Genomic DNA, 8,480 nt, shown 5'->3' on the forward strand with positions numbered 1-8,480 from the left:
GATCCTACGACCACCCTAAATGACGGGGGCCACTGCGGGTGCAGCAAGGCACCCCGGACGCTCCGGGAGAGATGGACGAGCCGCTGGGCACTGGGAGTCCTGCTTTCCACAACCAGACGTCGCGGCAGGAGAGTGTCAGCCACGCTGCGCCGAGCGCAGGCCTCTGGCAGGGGTGCAGGCGCTCCCATGGCTGCCCGAGCCGAGCCCTCGCTCCGGAAGCTTCTCTCCCCCTCTCCGCTGGCCCAGCGCAACTGTGATGGGGGCCCTGACCCTGCTGGGGGCCCACCCGGCGCACCGGGCCCTTGGCTGTGGATCGTCCCCCCAGAAGCCACATGGGAGCCAGGAGCAGAGCACATGGCCTCGCGTGGAAATAGGGCTTTTACGGCTGTGACGGGGTCAGCCCGGTGGGACCCGTGTCGTTGTGAGCAGGAAAGACACACGGACAGAGAGAGGACGGGCTGACGGCAGAGGCTGTGGCTGGAGGCTGGGGAGCACCTGCGAGGGCCGGCAGAGGCAGGAAGGGACCTCCCGGGCTAGGGGGGCCGGCGCCTGGCCCAGCCCCGAGCCCTCAGGCCCGCAGCCCCAGGTGGGGGTCCCAGGTGCACGGTTCGCCGCGCTCACTTACCTCGTGCGCCGGCGGGGTCAGCAGGATGCGGAGGGAGGGCGGGGGGAGAAGAGAGCCTTGCCTCCCGGGCCTTCTGGAAGGCGTGGCTTTCGAGGACCTGTGGCCGTCACTGCGAAGGGCAAGCAGAAGCGTCAGCAGAGGCGGCGTGACCAAGGGCCCCGGGGGTCAGCGGGCACAACCCTTCCCCCGGCCCCACGTGCACTCGGCCCAGCTGCGGGTCTCCGGCCTCGTGCCGGCGGCTGCCCCGGAGCTGGACGTGCCCCGGCTCCAGGCTGACATGGCCCCTGCGCACCCTGCCACGTTCGAAGGGGGACACGGACATCAGAGAAGCAAACACTCGGATGACAAGGGCAACTGGTGCTCCTTGCTTAGAGGAAGGGGGCCCAGGAAGCGGATTTGGCTCAACGGATAGAGCGTCCGCCTACCACATGGGAGGTCCACGGTTCAAACCCCGGGCCTCCTTGACCCGTGTGGAGCTGGCCATGCGCAGTGCTGATGCGCGCAAGGAGTGCCGCGCCACGCAGGGGTGTCCCCCGCGTAGGGGAGCCCCACGCGCAAGGAGTGCACCCGTAAGGAGAGCTACTCAGCGCGAAAGAAAGTGCAGCCTGCCCAGGAGTGGTGCCACACACACAGAGAGCTGACGCACCAAGATGACGCAACAAAAAGAAACACAGATTCCCAGTGCTGCTGACAAGAATGCAGGAGGACACAGAAGAACACACAGTGAATGGACATAGAGAGCAGACAACAGGGGAGGAGGGAGAAATAAATAAAAAATAAATCTTTAACAGAAAAAGAGAGAAAGTGGGCTTGCGGTGGACAGGGGCTCGCTAAGGCAGGGTGGCCGGGCGAGGCCTCCGGCAGGACGGCATCGGGGTGGAGCTAACGAGTGGAATGAGCCGCACCACGCGCTGGAGGAAGGAGGACAGAGCGCGGGCGGGGCCTGGGCAGGAGCCGGGGGGTCGCGTTCAAGGCTCTGCAGGGAGGTGAGTCCCGGAGGACGCCACCGAGACGGACGGGAGACGCAGCTGCCGCAGGGGGCAGGCCGTGGCCAGCCCTGGGCTGTGGCCCTCCTTGCCCCGCCGTGCTAGTGCGGGAGGAGCACAGCATCCCAGCAGCCCTCGGCTGAGTCGAATGAAGCATCCCACGGCAAACCCAGGCTCGGCCGCGGCGGCCAGGCCCGTGGGCTCTGCCGGAGCCCCCCACCACTTCCTAGCTAAGACCCTCTCAGTGTCTACATCTGTAACGAGACCACAGGGAAATCCAGAGCCCTGTTTGCAGGCCCCAGAAGCCTTCCCTTCCCCCTCGACAACAAGCCCCAATGCTAAACGATGTGACCATGTGTCCAGCCCAGGAGACAGTCCCAACTGCTCCAATCCTCTTTCGGCCCCCCTTTCCCTCTTGCTGGGCTTCGACTTAGGAGTGAGCGTGTGATTGAGTTTCAGCCAATGAAGTGTGCTGGGCGAGCTTCTGGAAAGGACTTTTCTCCCTAATGAGAAAAAAAACCCAGCCCACCCTTCCCCTTTTAGATGTGGTTATGTGAAGGTGTGATCTACGGAGCTGTGGCAGCCATCTTTGCCCACAGAGGAAACATTATGGACATGCCGTGAACAGTGGGACAGAGAAAGGGGGCAAGCTAGGACCTGGCAGACATCCTCCAGGCACTGAATTGACCACCCAAGGTCCACTCCCCTTCCCAGTTCTCATCAGACAATACACCTGTTTTGTCCCCCAGAATTCATGCCCGGTCCCATGAAGGGATCTTTTTTGGAAATCGAGTCCCTGAAGATGAGATTAGTTATGATGAGCCAGACCTAGAGTCAGGGGCCCATGTCCAGTGACACGAGAGTCCTTATAAGAAGGGAGAGGAGAGACAGACACTCACGTGACGATGGAGGCAGCACCCAGAGGGACGCGCCCACAAGCCACTGGCACCAAGAAAGGCCACTGCGTAAGATGGAAGAGGCCAGGAAGCTGCCCCCCTACGAGGGCCAGAGGGTGGCCCTGACGGCAGCTCGGCTCTGGACATCTGGACCCCAGGGCTCGCAGACAACGGAAGCCTGCAGTTCTGGGCCCAGCTCAGGGCTCTTTGTTACGCAGCCTGGGCGGCTGAGGCAGACCCGCTCACGGGGAAGTCCGTTCCTTGCAGCCCAAAGCATTCCAAGCAGCTCTATTCTAACAGCAGCTGGGAGTCAGCAGGAAAGGGGAGATGGCTCCGGGGCCTAAACCTGCCTGAAGGGCAAGATGGCAGGGGCGTTCGTCCTCTCTCGCCCACGCCTGGGTGCCACACGAGCAGCCCCTGCTTGTGGTGGCCCCGCCCCGGGCCCTGCCCTCTTTCCTCCCAGCCCACAGGAGCAGCACTGCCGGCCCCGTTTGGCGAGCCTGGAGCGCTGAGTGAGTCACCGTTCAACCAGGCGTGGGGCCTGGTGCCCGCCCTTCGCTGCCCCCCCACATCCGTGGTCAGGGCCCCGGGGACTCAGTCCCGAAGGCCGCACTGGCCTTCTGGGCTGCTAAGGCATGTGCTGGGCTCTGTCCTTATCCCAGGGCGCTGGCTTCAGCCCCTGAGTCGGGCAGCAAATGGCACCAGCCTAAGCCCTCACCATGGACACAGGGCCACTCCCGCTGCCTTGAGCCACGGGGCCACCTGCCCAGCTCGCAGCCACGGGCCAGGCCACGGCGGCAGGTGGCGCTCCCAAAGAGGCGAGGCTGGAGCCCACCTCCTCTCCAGCGCGCGGAGGCTGGAGGCCGGGCTCAGCTGCCGCTGACCCCGAGCAGCCCAGTGTCTGAGCCGCGTGTCCTCAGGGGAGGTGGGAACCGCCTTCCCTGCTACGTGGTCAGGACACAAGCTCACAGACAGGGGTGGACAACGACAGGCACGGGAGGCAGCGGAGAGGCTTCTCCAGCAAGGGGATCCGGGGCACTTTCTCTTTACACACCCACAGCACTAGCGTGCACACACAAACACGTGCATGCACATGTGTACACGCAAGCGCACGTGCACACACGCAGGTGCACATGCCTACAGAAACGCACGGGCACGCCGCACACGGGCACGCGAGCGCGCTAAGGGGTAGACCCCCAGGGCCTGGTTGTTTTGTGAACCTCAGAGGCCGCGGCTCGGGCTGATCCCCGCAGCCACGCCTGAGGGCAGGGGGCTTCCCTGGCTCCCGCTTTGAGCAAACGAGCTGCACAGGACGTGCGGGGCTGGGCTGCAGGCCCTGGACTCTGGGTGGCAGGTTAGGTGGGACTGAAGGAGCACGGTGCGTCTTGTTGGAAATGATAAGGGCGTCTCGCTTTACGGGAGAAGTTTTCTGCTTAAAATGGACTGAAAGCAGAGTTCTGAAACCAGTGCTTAAAGTCGTAGATGTGTACGTAAAAATAAATATTGAATAACTGATGCGGAATATTGTACAGTGGTTTTCATTTTGCCCTTTGTGCCTTTCTTTTTTTTTTTTGAGATAGTGGGGCTGGGGATTGAACCTGGGACCTCGTGTGTGGGAAGCAGTTGCTCAGCCAGTGGAGCCACATCTGCTCCCCTCTTTGTGGCTTCAAGTTATTCCAATTACAGGCTTTCTTCAGTCCAATTTAAAGCCCCGGGGTGGCCGACTTGTTCAGGAAATGCCTCCTTGGCCGTAAACGCAGCCTGTGACGGTGCAGCTCCCTTGGCAGGTCACTGCAAGTGCCCGTACCGGGGAGCGCTTGGCACAAGGCTCTGCAGCCTCCAGGCTGCCGTGGGTCCCTGGCATGCCAGAGAAAGTCGGGAGTTTCTGCTAGAAAGTGAAGAGACATGAAAAGAAGAGAAACGAGGAAGCACGTAGGACGAGGGGCTAAGATCGAACAAAAAATACCTCCGAAGCGAAAATGGTATTTCTAGCCTCAAGCTCCCCACCTCCTAGCTGCCCCGCTGCACTGTGGATCCTGGAAGCAGCCCTGCTGGGAGGGGGTCAGCGGGGCGAGGCCCGGGGCTGCAGGTGGACGTGCAGGTTACCTGTCTGTCTCCAGGAGCGTGGGTGGCAGCTCGGGCTGGGTGTCCCCCGGCTGGAGGCAGCTGGTGTCCTCGGGCAGGGGGGATGCCTGCAGAGGAGAGCCGTGCTGCGGCCAGAGGCGCCGAGGAGGCCGGCAGAGGGTCCCGAGAAGGCACGGGTGGCCCCGTCCCCCCTGCCACCACCCTGCGCAGGAGACCAACCCACGGTCAAGGCCGGCAGGGGGGCCCTCGTCCCGTACGTGGGACAGAAGAGAGGCTCTGCTGCCAGCAGCAGCCCCCAGGGAGCGCGGGGACACCTCGGCCTTTCGGTGGAAATGGCACACTGGGACCCCCGCTGGCCCCGGACACCCCCTGGTCAGGGGGGTGACAGCAGGCCGGCCGGCGAGCTGGCGGCCTCCACGCCAGGTCCCTCGGTTTAAGAAGCCACGCCGAGGGCCCCTGAGCCGCCCCCTGCCCCAGCCCGGCTCTGCCCTCCACCCCGCCACCGGCCGCCCTGCGCAGCGGCCCCCAGGCCTGGCCCGCGCTCGGGGGCCCTGGCCTGTGGACGCCCCCATCCAGGGCTGCCCGGGCTCACCCGCGGGGAGGCGGCCGTCAGCGAGTGCAGCAGCTGCAGGCGGGCGGGCTCCCGGGAGTAGAGGCGGCAGCGCCTGTCCAGGGCCTGGGGCAGCGGGACGCCGGCATCTTCGGGGCGGGAGAAGCCGAGGTGAGGCCGTGTGGGGGGCACGCGCCAGCTCACGGCTCGGGCCACCCCCGCCCCCCGGGCGAGTCCCAGCCCCCGGGGAACTGCTGCGGACTTTGACGGCAAAGATGCCAGGCTGATAGGAGCAGGCGTTCCGGGGGCAGCGGGGCCTCCGTGGGCCGGCCTGGTGCCTTCGTCTACGTTTCTATTTCACACACGTTCTCCTGGGTTCGTGCGCTGCTTCGTAACCACAAAATAATGTGACTAACAATCCTAATGTATAAGTAAAAGCTGTTTAAAAAGTGTGAAGAGGGAAGCGGATTTGGCTTGACAGATAGAGCATCCGTCTACCACATGGGAGGTCTGTGGTTCAAACCCCGGGCCTCCTTGACCCGTGTGCAGCTGGCGCAGTGCTGATGCGCGCAAGGAGTGCCCTGCCACGCAGGGGTGTCCCCCACGTAGGGGAGCCCCACGCGCAAGGAGTGCGCCCGTAAGGAGAGCCGCCCAGTGCGAAAGAAAGTGCAGCCTGCCCAGGAATGGCGCCGCCCACATGGAGAGCTGCCACAGCAAGATGACGCAGCAAAAAGAGACACAGGTTCCGGGGGCCGCTGACAAGAATACAAGCAGACACAGAAGAACACACAGCAAATGGACACAGAGCAGACAACGGGCAGAGCGAGGAGGGGAAGAGAAATAAATCTTTAAAAAATAATTTAAAAATCAAAAATAAATTAAAAGTATGATGAGGATGATTCAGCCCCAGAATACTACATACCGGCACACACACACACGCATACCTGCACATACACACGCACCCCGTACTCCTGTGCATACCCACACACACACGTGTGTACACACACGCACACCGGGCACAGGCACACGGCTCTGGGGCCTTGGGTGCCCCGTCTCCTTAGCTGCCGCTCCACGCTTCCAGGCACTGCTCAGGCGCTTGCTTCCCAGCACCGTCTCGACCAGCACCCCAAAAACAAGCCGGCCCAAGCCCTCTGCTCCTCCGCACGGCTCTCGCCCGTGGCCTTTGCGCCCTCGCGGTCGCCAGCGATGACCTGACTGCCCCCGGGCTCCGTGGCCTAGCAGCTGCCTCTGCACGGAGACGCTGGCGCCGTCCTGCCTAGCCGGCTTCCCGCCGCGTCCCCAGCGCCCTGCTCGGTGCCTAGCATTCGAAAAAGGCTTGTCGGATGGGTGGGTGGATGGATGGACAGGTGGACAGACAGGTTCTCTCCCCTGTGCACTGCATCCTGACAGACAAGGAGAGGCCAGCCTGAGCTGAAAGGCCGCCACGACTCCCGAGGAGGGACAAGTGCGGGTGGGACAAACCCCAACCGCCTCCACGCCCTCGGCTTCTCCTGGACCGCATCTTCTCCAGGAAGAGCACAGAGCCGGCGGGAGGCCCTCGCCAAGCTGCCTCGTGCCCTGTGGGCACTCCACGGCCGGGGACGGGGGAAAGGGCGTGGCGGGCCCCACGCCGCGCCTGGTCCCACACAGGCCATGGGCCTCGCTTTCCCTTTCCTTGGACGAGCCTGTAAGCTCAGCCGGCTGCAGTTTCTCATTGTCGTGGGGGACAGGTGTTGGGTCCCCCAAGACGTAAGAAAATATGGGACATGACAGCTGAACACAAGGAGTGATTCAGGATTTTCTTTTGCTACAAAGGGCACTGCTGGGACCCAAGGCAAAATCTGAATGGAGTCTGTGGTTCAGTGTTATAGTAATATGTGTCCAGGGGAGAGGCCTTGTTTTTAGAAAATATATTCTGGAATAATTAAGGGTTTCAAAGGCTTGGGATGCAGGGAGAGAGACAGAGATAGAGGGAGAGAGAGACAGAGGGAGAGGGGCAGAGCAGGGAAGAGAGGGGCAGAGGGGCGAGGAGAGGGGCAGAGCGGGGAGGAGAGGGCATGGGAGAGAGACTGAGAGAATACAAAGCAAAACATGTTAACCTGTGGGAATCTGAGTGAAGTCTTTGTACTCTTTTTACAACTTTTCTTTAAATCTGAAATTACATCAAAATAAAAAGTTAAAGAAACAACCCGCAAGATGAAGGCGGAGTAAGGCGCTCCTAGAGTCAGCTCCTGCTACAGGGCAGTTAGCAAACACCCAGAGCTCTCTGGAGCTGCTGAAGCACCTGTCCGGGGGCTCCAGGAGGCCAGAAGATCGTCCTGCAATGACCTTAGGGAAGTGGAAGGAGGAGACTGCCCCTCTGCAGAGAAGACTCGTAAGTAGAGGCTCCACATCCCGGAGGCCAGTGCCATCCTCCATTGGAGGCACAAGCCACCTCGGGGGCTGTTCCACGGCTGGAATCAAAAGCTCCACTTCCCAAAAATGGGGGAGAAAGAGACGGTTGGGCACCAATTTCGGTTACTAATGAGTAATTCAGTGGGCTACAGTATAATCCTGAGAACAGCTAAAGTTTGAGCCTGTCCAAGTAGAAAGAGGCTGGGAGCCACCACCTTAACTCTGCACCTGGCACAGGGGAAGCGGGGTGGACTGGAAATCCCAGCGCTGGTGGGGACCGGCTTCTTTCCATCCAGATCAGATTGCAGCTCTGGCCTAGACCCCAGCCCCACCTCCAGCAGGGAGGAAGCTGCAGGGGCCTGTGCCAGCCTCTCCAGGAAATTATCGGCCAAGCCACGGAGGCCGGTGATTATTCTACTTCGGCAGCACAAGCTGCTCCAGGAGCTGTTCTGTGGCTGGAATTGGAAACTCCATTTCCCATAAACAGGGGAGGAGGAGATGGGTGGCTGCCAATTTCAGTTACTGATTGGTAGACTCGGCTGGCTAGGAGATAACCCTGGGAACAGCTGGGGTGTGAATCTGCCCAAGTCAGAAAGAGGCCGGTGGCTGCCATTTTGACTCTTTCCCCAGCCTGAGGGGAAGCCAGGACCGAAAATCACAGTGATGGTAGGAAACGGTTTCTTTCACGCAGATCAGCCTGCACCCTGCCTAGGCGTCAGCCCCGCCTCTGGCAGGGAGGAGGCTGAGGAGCCCCGCACCAGCCTATCCAGGGAACTGCAGGGAACTTTGGCTGACACAGACTGATAGTCAGAAGTCTACCAGGGGAACTGCAGTTATCTTGGACCCACACTGCGTAGATTGCTGCCCAAACCTGCAGCTCAATCCCCGCCCCAGGCAGGGGAGAAAGAGGCGTGAAGCCTCATCAGCCTCTCTGGGCAACTACA

At 61.7% G+C, this 8,480-nt stretch overlaps 1 long non-coding RNA gene across 1 annotated transcript; it reads right to left on the bottom strand.

The window, feature by feature from the left end:
* Positions 1-631: 631 nt before the first annotated feature.
* LOC101426896 (uncharacterized) lies at positions 632-8,451 on the bottom strand. The gene is made up of 3 exons (XR_009184619.1): positions 5,185-8,451; positions 4,614-4,699; positions 632-734 (listed from the first exon to the last, which is right to left on the bottom strand). It is a non-coding gene; the product is annotated as an uncharacterized lncRNA (long non-coding RNA).
* Positions 8,452-8,480: the final 29 nt, after the last annotated feature.

This window comes from Dasypus novemcinctus (assembly GCF_030445035.2).
Source record: "Dasypus novemcinctus isolate mDasNov1 chromosome 23 unlocalized genomic scaffold, mDasNov1.1.hap2 SUPER_23_unloc_1, whole genome shotgun sequence".
NCBI lineage: Eukaryota > Metazoa > Chordata > Mammalia > Cingulata > Dasypodidae > Dasypus > Dasypus novemcinctus.